This window comes from Cupressus sempervirens, chromosome 10, assembly GCF_028749045.1.
Source record: "Cupressus sempervirens isolate cs-2001-9-10 chromosome 10, ASM2874904v1, whole genome shotgun sequence".
Lineage (NCBI taxonomy): Eukaryota > Viridiplantae > Streptophyta > Pinopsida > Cupressales > Cupressaceae > Cupressus > Cupressus sempervirens.
Window position 1 is genome coordinate 810,788,662 of NC_143127.1, and position 17,987 is coordinate 810,806,648.

The 17,987-nt window shown below is 33.5% G+C and overlaps 1 pseudogene; it reads left to right on the forward strand.

Annotated features, from left to right (window-relative positions):
- Positions 1-17,987, forward strand: part of LOC149536407 (SNF1-related protein kinase regulatory subunit gamma-1 pseudogene) — a 177,566-nt pseudogene that overhangs the window by 26,373 nt on the left and 133,206 nt on the right.

Genomic DNA, 17,987 nt, shown 5'->3' on the forward strand with positions numbered 1-17,987 from the left:
ATTGGAAAGATGGAAAAGACTAGATTTAAAAGTAAAATCTATCAATTTGAAGATATATTAGACATTGTGCATACTGATTTATGTGGACCCATTGGAATTGAAAGCTATATTGGAGAAAAGTTTTCATTCTTTTTGTTGATGATTACTCAAGAATGATGGCAGTCATGTATCTAAGAAATAAATCAGAAGCATTTGAAAACTTCAAATGGTATTTGGCCAGAGTAGGAAAGGAAACAGGGAAAAGATTAAAATGCTTGAGGTCAGACAAAGGTGGAGAATTCATCTCACATGAATTCAATAACTTTTCCATAGAAAGAGGAATCAAAAGATAGGTATCAGCCCCTGGAACACCCCAGCAAAATGGAATAGCTGAAAGAAGAAACAGATCCATCATAGATAGTGCAAGAACTTTAATGATTGAAAAAAACATTGCTATCAAATACTGGAAGGAAGCTATCAGCACTACAGTCTATACCTTGAACAGAGTTCAACTAAAGAAACACTCATTCAAAACCCCCTATGAGTTATGGTATGGCTATAAACCTAATGCAAGTTACCTTAAAGTATTTGGAAGTAAATGTTACATTTTGAAAGAATCTAGAAAAGGAAAATCTGATGTAAAAGGTGATGAAGGTATATTATTTGGATACTCATGCAAAAGTAAGGCATATAGATGTTTGAACTTGTCTACTCACAAAGTCATAGAAAGTGCACATGTGAAAGTTGATGAGTTTGCAAAAAGGACTAAAAAAGAAAGCAAAAGGGAACCAGAAGATTATAAAAGATTTGTCTTCAGTAAACCTGATATAGTATTAGTTACATTAGACAATCAGGAAACTTCTACTCCCGAGTCATTTGTAACCGAGTTGCAGGAAGTTCAAACCAAGCCACAGCAAACCAAGTTTAATTCAATGTCTATCGAGCAAGTATCTACCAAGCAAACATCTATCAAGAAAATATCTACCGAGCCAAAACAGATAGAGCCTGAAGTTGAAATGCAAGAAGATAATAATGAAATCCATTCAAAAAGCAAGGAACCTATATTAGGTAAGTATGTCACGAGACATCATTCAGTAGATCAGATCATTGGAGATAAATCTGAAGGAACCATGACAAGAAATAAGGTGAAAGGTACTTGTTCACTTGCTAATTTTGAGCCTAGAAATATCAAAGATGCATTAGAAAATGGTAGTTGGATTGAAGCTATTAATGAAGAAATAGATAAAATAGAGAAAAACAAGACATGGACTCTTACACCCAGACCTAAAGAAAAAAATGTGATTGGAACTAAGTGGGTATTCAGAAACAAGTTGGATGAAGATGGTAAGGTATTAAGAAACAAAGCTAGACTAGTATGCAAAGGATATGCTCAAGAAGAAGGAATAGAATATGGAGAAACTTTTGCTCTTGTTGCAAGATTGGAAGGAGTTAGAACCCTACCAGCATATGCTGCTCACAAAGGATTCAAAGTTTATCAGATGGATGTCAAATCAATATTCCTCAATGGTATACTGGATGAAGAGGTTTACATTGAACTACCTGAAGGTTTTGTTGACCCAGAAAAGAAGAACATGGTCTGTAAATTACACAAGGTATTGTACGGTCTGAAACAAGCCCCTAGAGCATGGTATGAAAGATTGCATAACTATCTTATTCAGATTGGTTTTCAAAGAACTAATGATAACAATAGCTTGTATATTAAAGAAGGACCAGATAATAAGATTGTCTTGGCAGAAATATTTGTAGATGATACTATTTTCACAGGGAATGATGATCTGTGCAAAGAATTCTCAAAACAAATGAACAAGGAATTTGAAATGTCTATGTTTGGTGAGATCAAATTCTTTGTTGGTCTTTAGATTCAACAAAATAAAAGTGCTATCTACATCACTCAATAAAAGTACATCAAGGAGATATTGAAAAAGTTTGGAATGGAAGATTGTAGACCAGTTGGGACTCCTATGTATACCGAATTAAAACTTACCAAGGAAGATGAATCAAAGGGAGTAGATCAAACATTGTATAGATCTATGATTGGAAAATTGCAGTATGTAGTTCATACTAGGCCAGATATTGCCCTTGCAGCTGGTATTGTAGCAAGATTTTCAAAAAAACCAAGAGAAAATCACATGATGTCAATCAAAAGAATAATGAGATATTTGAAAGGAACTGAAGAGTATGGGTTATGGTATAAGTTTGGAGAAAATTTGGATTTGAAAGTGTTTACTGATGCTGATTGGGAAGGAAACCTTGATGACAGAAATAGTACAAGTGGAGGTGCATTCTTTCTTGGAAAAAGGTTGGTTTCTTGGACAAGGAAAAAGCAGAATTGTACATCTCAATCAACAGCAGAGGTAGAGTATGTTGCTGCAGCAGTAAATTGTTCTAACATTGTTTGGTTTAAACATTTGTTGGAAGGCATGAAGATGGAAATCAAAGAACCAGTTGTTATGTTCTGTGATAATACAAGTAAAATAAACATATCTAAGAATCCAGTGATGCATTCCAAAACCAAGCATATTGCAATAAAATATCATTTTGTTAGAGAGTTGGTGCAAGATAAGGAGATTAGATTGAAATATATTCATACAAAGGACCAAATTGCTGATATATTCACAAAACCATTACCTAAGGATGCATTCTTGTATCTAAGAGGTAAGTTAGGGGTCACTCCCCTATTTGAAGTTCACTAAAATAAAGTTTTAGTGATGCATCAACTCATACTAGATTGAAGATCTATTAGTTGATGCAGCATAACCAAGAAAAATTGCATATGAATCAGTACTAAAGGTACACTGAAATTCATTTGAGTTTGAGTTGTCTTTGGCATGTGTTGTCAAAGAGGGAGAGTTTATTACTGTCATATCTCTTTGAAATTTGTTCAAAAGAGTTTTATATGCAATTTCTTCACAGAAGGAGATTACTATAAGAGGGAGAGTTTTCTATCTTAGAGGGAGAATTGTTATATTGACATGTTGTGTTGCCATATAAGTGAAAGACTTATTTTCAAATTTCATTTCTGCTATGACATGTTGTGTTTCCATCAATGCCAAAGAGGGAGATTGTTGGATACAATTGTTAATTGTGTATTGTCTTTGATGTTACAAAAATTTCATACCAGCCATCAGATAGAGTCTACCGAGCTCAGATGGTTAGCAAACCAAATTATAGTGACTACCGAGCATTCTTGAACATTACATAGAAAATTAGCTTTTACCGAGCTCACTCGGTAAGCGAAGAAAAGTTATCTTTTACCGAGCTCACTTGGTAAGCGAAGAAAAGTTAGCTTTTACCGAGCTCACTCAGTAAGCAAAGAAAAGTTAGCTTTTACCGAGCTCACTTGGTAAGCGAAGAAAAGTTAGCTTTTACCGAGCTCACTCAGTAAGCGAAGAAAAGTTAGCTTTTACCCAGCTCACTCGGTAAGCAAAGAAAAGTTAGCTTTTACAGAGCTCACTCGGTAACCGTAGAAAAGTTAGCTTTTACCAAGATCACTCGGTAAACAAAGGAAGGTTAGTATTTACCGAGTTAACTCAGTCTCTAAAGGAAGTTGCAAGGTTTGCAGTGTTTACCAAGCTCCATTTGGTTAACACTGGGGAAACCATTCTAAGAAGTGGTCATCGAGCTGGGTCAAGCAGTGAAGAATTTTATTGTTCTAAAGAATTAAGTTTAATTGCTTTATGCAGCCGACTGATTTATGTTTTTCAGTTGTTGTAACTTGTAATTGAGCCAACTTGACAATATGTAAGGTATATATGAAAGATATCAAGGAAGAGACAGTTATAAGTAAAGTTCTCAGAACTCTACTCCCCATTTATGCAATCAAAGTTTTTGCAATTCAAGAAAGAAGATGTGAAGCAAATCATAAGATAAATCTAGAGGCTATAGTTGGAAGATTGACTACATTTGAACTGGACAACTTTGATAACTATGTTCTAGCTTCCAAGAACATTGAATCAACATTTGAAGCCAAACTTTCACCCAAGGAGAAAAACAAAAAGAAATCTCAGTTAGAAAGTGAAGATGAATCAGACCAAAGTTCAGATAGTAATCTTGAAGTAATTGAAGCCCTTTTAGCAAGGAAGTATTCTAAAGGCAGAGGAAAATACAAAGGTAAAGTACCTCTAATCTTTTTTTCATGTGAAGCAGTTGGTCATATTGATGCTAGGTGTCCAAACAAGCAGAATAAAGATAAGAAGAAAGATCACAGATGGAATGGCAAGAAGGATTTCAAACCATTCAAGGCCAAAGGTAAGAAAACATGTTTTATGGCTAAAGATTCTAATGATTCTAATGATGAAGAAGAAGATGGGATTGTCTATATTGCTGTGAAAGATGAATCTGATAATGATGAAGAAATGACACTCATTTCTCATATGAGCAAAAATGATACAGGGATCATAGATAGTGGTTGTTCTCATCACATGACTGGTAACAAAACTAAGTTTGAATACTTTGAAGAGTATGATTGTGGTAGTGTAAGATTTGGTAACAATGAACCTTATTATAGAAAAGGAAGAGAAAGAATCCCACTAACCAAAGAACTTATATGTGATAATGCCTATTGGGTAGAAGGACTAAAGCATAATCTGTTAAGTGTGGAACAACTACTCAATAATGGAATCAAAGTAGAATTCATGCATGGTAAAGCAAGACTGCTAGATGGGAAAGGAAAGCTAATTGGATCAAGTACTCAAACTAAAGGTAACTTGTTCTATCTTGAACTTAGTGAATGTTCATGTTTCACTGCTTAAGTTGAAGAAAGTTGGTTATGGCATAAAAGGTTGTGTCATGTAAACTTTGATAATCTGATAAAGATAAGAAAATTTAGGAAAGTAAGATGCGAAGGATTATTATAGAAGAAAATACAAAGTGGATCCTCAACTATCTTCACCGCTTCAATGCCTACATCAAGCCGAGGGTGTCTTTCGACAATCTGAACGATTTGGAATTCAGTACCCCAAATATAGAGATCAAGCAGAGTGAAACACGACTACACATTTCCATCGAATTTTTGAGTGGAACATACAAACGACATGGCAAACGTGATTATGGTGTTTTGGAAGGAAGGAAGGGGATCGGCTAGTTAGATGCTAGCCATTCTAGATAAGATATAGTACTATAAGAATCCTAATATATATACTGGTGGTGATTTTGTTACTATGCTATTATAGCTAAGATGATTGTCCCTCAGACTGAAGCACAAGTATATGGTCTATAAATCGGTATGTTATAGCATGAATGGTTTGGGCTGTAAATTGGTGATAAACTCTGTTATAAATTGGTGTGTTAATATATAATCAATATTAAAGATATTTGTACTTAGTTTTAGTATATTTTGAGCACTTGAAATTTTAGGACCCTATCTATAATTGAGATGGTATCTTATTTAATTCAGACTAGTTTTGTATTTCATGTTAACCTATTTTGGCCGCTCTAGGCTTAATTTGCTCTGGTTTATTACTTTATTAACATACTCAGCATCTGCATATGAGATATTTCTAAGGACAGTATAATTGTATGAAATATGCAAACTTTAAATACTCAGAGTTTGTATGAAATTCTTACTACCCGATATAGATTAAATGGTAGCATGAGATAATTTCTACAAGTTTATCATGAATTTGGCGGTGCCACTTTTTTGATATTTTATAGCTCTGAGACTTGGTATTTATAAGCTTTCACAATACTACTATTCGATTTCCATCTTCAATAAATCTTTGGAGTTTATGTAAATGGATAAAGTTTCTATGTATGGAAGTCTTTGAAAATCAAGATTAAGTATTAAATCTTCTTTTAGGAGTAGACTCCGTTACCCAATTAGGTTTTTTCTTAATATTGGAGGATCCAGCTTCACTGAGGTTTTTGCTAAGATCAGTATCTTCTTCCTTTTTGGGCACTGGTTCAAGCATCATTAATGGCTAGTAAGCTCGTAAATATAGGATATGGTTTCTTTAATTTTAAGCATGTTTAGCCTCCTCTATCTGTGATGTCCAGTCGTTAGCATCAAAAAGATGCAATACTTCTATAATTGGTGTAGTCATGATTGGTAATAATGAATCAAGTAATGTGTTAGCAATGGAATCATGGATTGGGCCCCTCTCCTCTGATAACCTTCCCCTCAAATGTTGTGGTGTTCTCTCATTTAGTGGGTAACACATAAATTGATTTCCATTCTCAGGAAATTCTTCGGACTTGCTTTCTGGGTGCAGTATCTTTGCTTGGCATTCTATGTAATTCAGTAGTTAGTAGTTAATCTGCTATTTGGGTCAAACTCTATTTTCCAATTAAGAATAATTTTTAGACCGGCCAATTTTGCCAGTTTGATCTGTTTGATAAGACTCTCTCCTCACTTTGGCCAACTGATTCTAACTCCAGTTATGACTAGTTAACATGTAGCCTTTTATTAAGGGCCCGTTAAATCTTTTTACTAATTAACCCTTTAAGATAACCTCTTCTACAAGCTATAGCTGGGCGATCTCATATAATAGACTCTTCTTTGTTATAATTGGTTAAGGCAGGTTCCTTTTTATGAGTATAGTTATGATTTTAGTAAAGCAATCATGGTTCGAGAACCCTTTCTTAAAAAATTTTATGATGTGAAATTTAGCTCATATTGTTGATTATTATGTATAATCTCAGACTATTTCATAGTGGTCATCTAGCAGAGTTAACCAGTTTTCCTCTCCTTATAGTTTAGTTCGCTGATTTTGCAGTCAGTGTTCATATTTAGCTCTTTATTTTGCTAGGTATCTATGTTTTTTTTTTTGCTTTTTCTCATTAATGGCTAACCCTTTGTTCGAATATCTAGTATAAAAATGGTTGAATGTAGGAAGTAAAATGAGATATTATAACCAATCTCTTGATCACTATCCTACCATCACTCGGCAAGAATTTATGGATTTCTTGAGTTGTAAATTATCAGGGGTATCCCCCAGATTACTTGTAATTATTAGAGAAACTATTTCATTGGGGTATGCCCCTTTTAAAGTTGTAATAATATAGGACATTTTTCCCAGGCAAGATTGGAGGTTTTCTTCTCTGTTCTTTCCTATGAGTGCCCATTTGAATCGAGATATGCTTTGTAATTGCTTTTAAATTAATAAAATAGATCAAGGCCTTGGCCGTTTACCGATCAAAAAATAAAATAAAAATTTAAACAAAGTATTTAATAATAATAAAAAAAATATATAATCAAACAAAATTAAAAATAAAATTTACCTTTTCTTTTTCTTTTAAAGCTCATAGGCTCAACTGTTGTTGCAGCAACTCTGGAAATGCAACACCAGAGTACTGCCTATGGCAATAGAGTTTATCGTGTGACAAGCTTTAAAAGCTTGTCGAAAACTCTGCAGTCATGGAAAAGAAAAGCAGGGGAGGGGAGTGGGGGAAGGTCACCCTGCATCCCTATCAAATTAAAGTATATATATATATATATATATATATATATATATATATATATAAATTTAAATTTACATAATAGATCTAATAGGTAAAATATGAACAACCAATTGGATTTTGTATATAAAATTTTAATTTCTTTTCCAAACCCCCATCCCGTTTTCAATCAATCCAATTATGAATCTCTAAAATTTACCAAACAAGGGTTATTCAATTCATTTATAGATATTTTTGAAATGAAGAACAACAGATTCACAAACAAGGGTTTCAACCCAAATTAAATTCTAAATACAAATTCACAACAAACACATTGAAGACAAAGATTTCAAAAGAAGAATTATTGTGCAAAACTCAGCAATATCCTACCTAGATCTGATGCCAAATGATTGGATTCTTAGAGCCCACAAGAAAATTACCTTTCTTTTGAAAACCCTCTTCCCAAAAATTGGCTCCTCCAAACCTATGTGTGGAGAAACGAGCTCTAATTTCTTACTAAAGAGCTTTCTCCCTTTAGGTTTTTGATTTTGAAATCACACGAAACATTTTTCTTAATATTTTATTTTATTTTAATTTCATGTACAAACCTTTTGCATTTTAATTAAAATAAATTTAAATTAATTTACTCTCTCTCTTTATTAAATCATAAGACGTCTTTAATAAAATGTTTATTAATTTAATTGATAATAGTATTTAGAGTTTATTATTAAAATGAAACTCCTAGATACATTATTATTAAATTAAATAAATATAATTATGCTAAAATTAGAACTTTAATTAAATCTTTTATATTTAATTTATTTATTTAATTATTTTCTCAATTAATTAAATATAATTAAATATTGATTTTTCTTTATAATTTTTTTGGTTAAATTAAATCATTTAATATTCTTTTAATTTGATTTAATTATAACTTAAAATCACAACAGACACACAAAACTAAATATGAAAACCCATTATGAAGAACAAAGTATTAAACCAAACTCATGGGTCAAAATCATGAATTCACATCACTTAACAAATTCATAAGGATAAATAACTCAGATACTTGTCCTACTTTCTAGGACAATTGGCTTAGGGTTAGGATTTGGACTCAAGAATTATCCCCCCTCTTTTACCATTCAAATACTGTGATAGGGCATGCTCATCCTGGCAATTCAAGGAAGTTGATGGTCGGTAGCTGCAATCTCCATAAAACCCAAGCATGTATATATGCATATAAATGTAAACTAAATAAGTAATGGCAAGAAGTGGTGCATCATGTAGATCTCGACTAGCAGGTGACTATGACTCCCTCCCTCAACCACATAAAAAATGTCAATCATAATGTAAAACATACAAGTACACAAAATTTAGCTTGGCATTAGAATTTTGATGCCACTTGTATGTCTAATAACACTATCATTGGTTCCACAGTTGCTCATCCAACAATGGAGGCTATTGTTTCACATTAAACATCATCATATGATGGTAGGCTTGAAGCTCTACCGAGTTCTTCTTTCTACATGGATTTTATCAAGCATATAGATAGTGCACACAATGTAGTTTTGGTTGTTAACAAGAACTATTTTTATGGATGGCTTAAACATCACACACAAGGCTTGATTCCTAAGATAAAAATGCTAAATAGTTAAAGTTAATTTATTTTTCTAAGCTCAATTTCTTCCTTAGTGTGTAATGTTTAAGGGTGGTCTTTTTTTTAGGGTCAAAGATATTTTCACCTTGCAATGGAAATTGAAAGAGTATTCAAGAAAGTGTGGCATTGATGAGAGTTGTTATGGATTTCACACCATGTTGCATGCAATAAAAAGCACTCCAAGAATACAAAAATATCACACTCACATGCCTGAGGGGTCTCTCACTACAACCCTAGTATGGAGCTCATCATGATAAAGCTAAATATATTAAAGACAACATTAAGGATGCTTTTTGTATGGAGCTCATCATGATAAAGATAAAGATATTAAAGACAACATTAAGGATGCTTGTTGATTGACAAGACATTTTCCCTGTAATGTATACAAAATGGGTTTGCATGTTTCTCTTTGAAGCCTTATCAATATTTTGATATCTTACTCATGAGTGCACACATTTTGGTTAATTTTTTGCATATACTTCTTACAAAATGCATTTGTGACATGTAATATCCCTCATTTATTATCATTCTAGACTTAGTTGTTAAATTTATATATGATTCTTTCATGGAATGTGTTAACCCTTAGTTGATATTTGAAATGCAATACTTTGATATGTAGTAATTGATTTGTATCAATTAGTGGTGATTTTATACTTGCATGTATGATGCTTATTGCTCTTAAATAGTTAATAAAATTGCCTTCATGATGATGACATATGACATGTCTTCAAAATATATTAATTGTATCCCCATGATGATGAAATGATCATGTTAGAATATGATGTTTTATTACTATTCTTACCTCATACTTGCATGTGTATGGTGTGCATGTCTATTTTACATTTCTATCTAACTTGTTTGATGTTGTTGAGGGAGGGAGTGATACTCACCTACTAGTTGGAATTTACATAATTTAATATTGATCTCAAATTGGTTTTGACAAGTTAGTGTCAACACACTTAAGTTATTTACTTAGTTCATGCCAAACAAGTAACATATGTTGAGCAAATCATAGACCAAGCTGAGTCATAGTGAGAGTCGAGGCACTCATGTGTCAAGTCACTCAAGTGCCAAGTAGATAGTATATGTTGAGTGACACAAGAGTTGAGTAAATATTGGATGTCGAGTAATGTAGATGCCAAGTCATGATAGAAAGATTAGTGCATGTTGAGCATCAAAGACTTCAAATGTCGAGTGACACAGTTTTTGACATACTTGTTTGTAATGATACAAAAAACCATGTAAACCATTTTTGAGCTGACTTAAGACTGAATTTTGATATTTTGGAGATAAGGACGAATCTCTAGTTGGATTCCCTATGCAATTACATGCAGCCAATTAGAAAATGGGAAGGATTAGGCAGAAAAATGGATGAATCTCAGCCATAGATTCATACCTAACCCTAAGTCACTAATTCTTCTTAAGGAGGATGAAACCCTAAATTATCAACAAGTGTATAAGGGTATTAAAGAAGTAAAGAGAGAAGTTTGTATGCTTAAACATAGCATTCACAATGACTTAGAAGTTATGAAGTGAGATTAAATTGCAAAATCAGTTAGAGAAAATTAGAGGATAGAGAAGAGTATACAACATAGAGACATTTGATTGAGAAGGATCAAGTAGAGAAGTGTTTAGAGATGATATGTTATCAAGCAAGCAAGTGCTAACTATAGAATCAAAGCTAAGATATTCTAATAGGTGATTTCAATCAAAATCTCTTAACAGAGTAGTCCTAATAGGTTGTATTAAATCCTTTAAGAGGGTACTTACTTAATTGTAAGTTAAAGTCCTTTAACAAGGCACAGTTCTAAGAGGATGTTGAAATCCTCTAACATGGTGAGACCTAACAATCTTTGTAAGCCTTTAATAGGGTAGACCTTTCACAGGGTAGATCATGACTCATGATCAAAACATTGTAACCCTTTTTGGATACACTTTATTATTGTAGTAGTGAATATTTGTCGGTGTTATCCCCATCGTAGTTTTACCTTCTCACTTTAAAGGTTTCTGGGTAATCATATTTGGTGTTATGTGTGTGAGTTCTTAAATTTTTACATGATTTAGATGTATATGCTTTGCATGTTATTTCAGTTTACTTATTGAATGCATGAGATGGATATGTGGTGAAAGTTTTATGGGTCCATCTTTAAACTAATAATTCACCCCCCACCCTCAGAAGTTTACATTTCCTATTGTAATTCCAACAATTGGTATCAAAGCCTTGTTCTCTGAAAGAGAAGCTTTACAACTTTGAGGAAATATCTTGAAATGGAAGACTACAAGTTGGGAAAGACTATGGAGAACCATTAGATTGAAATACATCTCATACTACATCAATTGAATCAAGCAAGAGAAGACCCAAAGAATTCTTTGAAGAGTAGGAAAGAAATTGCCATTGCAGAGAATGACACACAATACAAAGAGAAAGACACTACTAAGCTATTTGCAAATGGAGACTCAAATGAATTTGATGTAGTAGTTGCAAATCTAATGGAAAAGAATAGAGCCCAAGCTGAGGAAATCAAAAATCTCAAATTAGAGCAAGAATCACAAGCTATACTACTATATGAAATGGTTGAACAAAAGAAGAAAGCTATGGAAGACAACACCATGATTCAAGAAGACAAAAAGGTTTTGGCCAACAAATTGGAAGAGAAATCATTAGAACTAACCGAGATTTCCAATATGCAATTGGATAGTCTAAGTCAAATGATGAATGCCAACTATGAATTGAATGTCAAGGACATTGAGATAACTACATTGAAGTTGCAGAATGAAAAATTGTAGAGTGACCTAAAGAGGGAAAAGGAATTTGCTGAAAGCTTCAACTAACCAAATGAAACCATTAAATATTCTGAGCAATTATTTAGATCACTTAGATCTAATAATGATACATCAGGATTGGGTTATACAAGAACTAAAGAAAGAGAATCATGCAAAAGTGTAGAAGAAAGGAACAAAAAAGGTAAGAATTCCAAACCTACTTGTCATAATTGTGGTAAGAAAGAACATACTACTAATGTGTGCAAGAACAAGATTACAAATCAGAATGTCAATCATAAGAGTATGATTCGTTGCCATAAGTGTAATAAGCAAGGTCATCAGGCACATGAATGCTGAACCAAGACCATGCATACACAAATATTTGAAGGATACTTCTACAACTATCAAGAGTATGGACATAGAGCTTTTGAATGTAGATCAAAACCCATGTGGTCATCAAATAGGCAAACAATGGTAAGGAACAATGAAAACTCTTATAATTGGGATTATAATAGAAGACATAGCTGTCATTATTGTCAAGAATATGGACATGTTCTTGAGAATTGTATTAGGACGCACTTCAATGGTAACTACAAAAGGTGGTTAAGTCAAATCACATGTTTTAGCTATTTGAAGATTGATCACATCAATAGATATTTTCCAACTAGGTGAAAAGCACCAAATTGTAAATTTGATAACGGCAAAGGCAACGCAGATGTTGAACACATGAGAAATGAGATGAATAAGACATGGAAAAAGAAAGATGACTACAACATATCAAATGGAGAAGGGATCACTTCACCTAATGGGTCAAGTGACCACACCTCATCAAACTAGGCAATCAAAAGGTATGTAGGACTGATATTTAAAAGCTATATCATACATCAATTCCAAAAAGGAAGCTAGTACTAATAGGACTACATTAGCATGAATAAAGATGCAAGATGAAGTTAGGAATTCAAGATAAATCTTTAAGTTTTTCATGTTGTTGCCAAGCATGAAATATTTCCTATGTGTGATTTGAAATATTAGAAAATGTTGAGCTAGCAGTCTGGCTAGTTGATGTTGAGCTTGTAGTGGTTGCGAGTGATGGAAATGTCAATGGATGCTGAGTGAGTTTGAAAATAGTTGATGCTGAGCATACAAATGTGTAAGCACTCAGCATTAATTCCAAGGTTTTCAAAAAGGTACTTGATCAATTTTAACTCATTTTTCATCATTTCAATTTTGAGAAAGAGCAAGTAGAGAAAAAGGCAATTTGGAAATACATCCAAGCATTTGCAAAAATATCCAAGCAACGATTCTATGCTAGTTCATCAAATTTCACAAGGTATTTATCATGAGCTGAGCTATCTACTTTAAAATTTTGTAAACCCTAGTTTATCATTATTGTGTCTAGTTCAAAGAATGTAGAAGGGAAGGAAGTTTTGAATCTTCAGTTAGTAAGTAATGAGGTCAAGCAACCTATTTTCAAACCTATTCCTCACATTGCATATAAGGAACACCCTTATGGTGCATTATCAATGATTCCACTAAATATAATAATGGTACAAGATGTAATAAAATGCTATAACTGAAAGATTGGTAGCATTGGTGACATGGAGATTAGGGAGGCATATAAAAAACTTTGTGATAATGGTGTTTTGAAGGAAGAGTTCAAAATTGTTGAGAGAAAGGAATTAACACAAACCCTATATTTTCCAAATGTATTCAAGACAAAGTGGATTAGGATAGTGCTTAGTTGAATCCATAATGGTTCATTATGTCTAGATAAAGGACTTATAAAAATAACTAAGAGAATAATCCATAGGGTTACTAGTTACCCAACCCTAGATCGGCCTAAGACACTGAGAAGTGACTCTAAGGAGGTGATTGAGAAGAACACTGGAGATATTTGGAACAAGAGAGGCATGCTAATAGATACAATCACTGATCCTCTTCTTAACTTTTCTATAAGGGTAATATCACAATAGTTCTATCAATCTAGTAGATTAAATAGTGTTCCTTATATAGCTATGGATGTGGGATATAAGATTGTAAAGAAAGATCATACATATGATCTAGTAGAGCTACAATTGCAACAATTGATGGAGAACCTTGGAGCAATCAGGAAAACTAAGAGTGCACAGTGCAAATTTGGTTCAATTTTGATTTGAGTATTCTTCTATGTGCAAAACATATTCCCCTCATTTGGTAATGTGGGATTTAAAACCAACATATCAGTTCCTGTGTAGATTGGTGAGTATATTGAGTACTTAGGAGAGAATTTTGAATCTCTAATGAAAAGTTATTTTGAAGACTTCAAGAAGTCAATGAAGGAAAGATTAAGAATGTCAGTATCCTTAGTTGAGAAACATGATAATGATGTATTTTTTCTTGTGGATGCTAACTATACATTTGTGAAAGTTATTACACCAAGAGTAAGACGGATAAGGCCACTTAGCTACGAAAAAAATGTGGATGAAGCCTCTGTAGCCATCATTGCTTTACTATCAAAAGAGGTAGACAAAAGTGAAAAGGTACTTGGAAACTATGAGATGGTAGAATCCAAAATTACCATGGAATTGAAGAATACTTCAGTTTGAAGAAAAAGGAAAAGATAGTAAAGAAGTTAAAAGCTAAGTTCAGAGACGGTGTCGAGGAAGAAGAAGATGAAGAAGAAACCCAAGAAAAAGTCACTCTAACTTTGACATAAGGCATGGGAGAAGATAAAAAAGAGGAGGAAACTAAAGGTATAGAGGGAGAAGAAGTTGAGGAAGCAACTACTCCTACCGAGCAAAAGAAGAGGAAGGCCAAGGCACAACCTATGGTAAGGGCTGTAAAAATTGTTAAACCAAGCAAAGTTAAGTCCACTAAACCTAATATAAGAGCCAAAACCTATGAAACTACACAAAAGGCCAAGGAGAAGACAAAAAAAATCAAACAAGGAGGTCAAGAGCAAAAGAGACCAAGAAGAAGGTATGTGGCATAGGTAGAATCTGATGAAGAGAAAATAAAATCAGATAGCAACAACTAATTTAAGGTGGTGAACCATAATCCTCTCTTAAATATTGAAAATTTATGTGAAAATGTTAGAAATAGTGCAAACCTATCAGGATTTGGTCATGTTGATTTTGATAAATTGGGTAAAGTAGAGAAGAATCAAGTGGAGGAGGCCATATATGCCTTGATGGAAAAATTCAAGACAACTCCACTGGAGATCGCCAACTCAATGCCCAAAATTCTATATGATAGAGTTGAGCAAAGCTGGCACTATTGTCTGAACATGGAGAAATAGATAAGAGAAACATCTCTAGCCCAAGTGATGCCAAAATTAACAAAGACACAAATTTCTAAGGCTATGAAGTAGTATGCATTTATGTTTGTACCTAAATACAAAGCCTTCAACATTTTGAAAATCAACATTTAGGATGTTGTCAATAAGACCACTCAGATGTTAAAACTTACTTATGGGTTGACAATAGTAAAGGAAGGAGAGGAAGAATCCATTGAAATAAAGGATGATGAAGTATATGATGACAAAGGTGATACAGTTGGAGGAAGAACATAAATGCAAGAAGATGACAAGGCAACAACTGAGCTTGAGTAGCTAGAAGAACAAAATGTGTAAGACACATAATTATCAAGTATCAATCGTCCACATATCACAAGTGACACTATTGATACAATAAATATCAAGGATATTTCTAAACTATCAGCTTAGAAAATTAATCCCCTTTCTGAAGATGATTTGATGAAGATCTTAGATCAATCTATACTGTAGGACAAACTTTGTGACAATGAGCTACATAAATTAGTGACTAATGTTGCAAGGGAAAAGGTGAATCCAAAAGAACCACCTTCCATCATTCCTCTAGTCAAAATTGTACAACCTTTGCTAAAGATCCCAGAAGCCATATCAAATAAGGTTGATATAATTGCAAAGATTGATATTGTAGAAAAGAGCATAGTGGAAGCACAAGTTGCTACTATAGAAATAGGTCAAGTAGACTTATTTGTACCTACTGCATAGTGATAAGGTGCAAGTTAGGTCATTGTGGTAGAACAGGGTAAGCCTGAAGAGAGTGAGATGACAACACAATTGAAGGAGCAAATTACCATCCAAGCCCTAGCAACATTACCAGTATCTGGCACTCCATCAAGTCATACTCTTCAAAAGTCAGTCACAAATGCTACTCCATTGCAAATCATAGTGCCGAGCCTAAGTTCATCAAAGGTTGAAGAAGTAATTCAATATGGAGACATGAGCCTTGATGAAGAGATAATTTTACCAAAATTTAGTTTTGATAACATGACAATAGAACAAATGGGCATATTGTAGTAGGCCCTAGAAAAGAAAAAGCATCAGGAAATTCTTAGAAGGGAGCACAGGCAGAAGTAGAAACTTCAAGACATAAAAGAAATCTTTTTAGATGCATTTAGTCTACCAACTCTAGATGAGACCAAGCCACTAATGGATCAACTAATGATATAGTGGAGAAGGTCAGTAATGAAGACCTAGATACAAATGCCAAATTACTTGAATGGTCAGAAAAGAAGTTCCAAAGCAAAGTAAATGAGAGAATATCTAGTGATACGACACTAAGACAAGTTGCATTGACAACTAAGGTTGAGGATGTGAAGAAGGTACTTGAGAACATATTCTCATTGTACACAAAATTATGAAATCAATCACTCTTCACCAAAGAGACCAGAAGTCACATTTTGAGTCTAGAAAGCCAAATTTCTGCATCAGGTGCAAGATTACCAAAAAATCTAGCTCAAAGCGAGAAGCAATCCTTGAAATTGCTTAAAATGTAGAGTCAATTAGCAGTATTGATAGAATATGATGCCAACATAAGGGCCAAACTGGCTAGCATCCAAGCAACCCTCATCCCCCATATGGAAATAATGCACAAGGAGCTAAGCTATGTTGAAACCCTACTAAAGAAAGGCCCCAATCTTTCTACCTTAGATGCTCTAGTTCACCTTGTTACCGAGCTTGCAATCCAAATCAAGTCATTAGATGTAGCATGTGAGAACTAGGATGCAACTCTTAAGATGATATTGGATGTCCATAAATCCTTTTTGGACAATCACATAATCAGTGTATATCCCATTGACGTAAGTGTTAAAAAGGGGGAGATATAAAGCAAAGGGGGAGAATAAAATAAGAGAATGGGGGAGAACAAGGAAAGAGAGAGAAGCATCAAAATAAAAGAAGTATCAGATGAAAGAGAATCAACAAGAAGTCAAAGTGTATCAGTAGAGACACATTTACTCAACAAGAGTAACTAATTTTGGATACAGAAAAAAAATATCAACTCAAGGGGCGTTATCAAATAGGTATCTAGGTTATTACAAAATTTTGATATTTTGAAGTTTTGTATATAAGCTGAGTTGAGACATGGTATGCTTGTAAGATTAAGGATGATAATATATACTCAAGTGTTTTCAACACTCATGTCAAAGGGGGAGATTGTTGATCTCAGATTGGTTTTGATAAGTGAGTGTCAACACACTTAAGTTATTTACTTAGTTCATGTTGAACAAGTAACATATGTTGAGAAAATCATAGACCAAGCTGAGTCATAGTGAGTGTTGAGCCAGTCATGTGCTGAGTCATTCAAGTTTCGACCAAATAGTATATGTCGAGTGACATAGGAACTGAGTAAACAGTGGATGTTGAGAAATGCAAGAGCCAAGTCATGACAAAAAGATTAGTGCATGCCAAGAATCAGAGACTTTAGATGCTGAGTGACATGATTTTGTCATATTTGTTTGTAATGACACAAACAAATATATAAACTATTTTTTAGCCAACTTAAGATTAAATTTTGATATTTTAGTGATAAGGATGATTCTCTAGTTGGATTCCCTATCCAATTACATGCAGCCACTCAAAAAAGTGGAAGAATTAAGAGGCAAAATGGATGAATATCAATCGTAGATTCATACCTAAACCTATGTCACTAAGTTTTCTTAAGGAGGATAAAACCCTAAACTATCAATGAGTGTATTGTGAGGCATCACCTAGATCATCATGGTATAGATGACACATTTGCATTATGATACTTCTAATTCAATGTTTTGATACACTTTTGAGACTATAAGGTTATGTCATTTTAATACCTACATTTTGATGATCCACGCATTAGGACCTAATGGATATAATTAATGAGTCCATTTCATGTTCCAAATTATTTCAATTGCT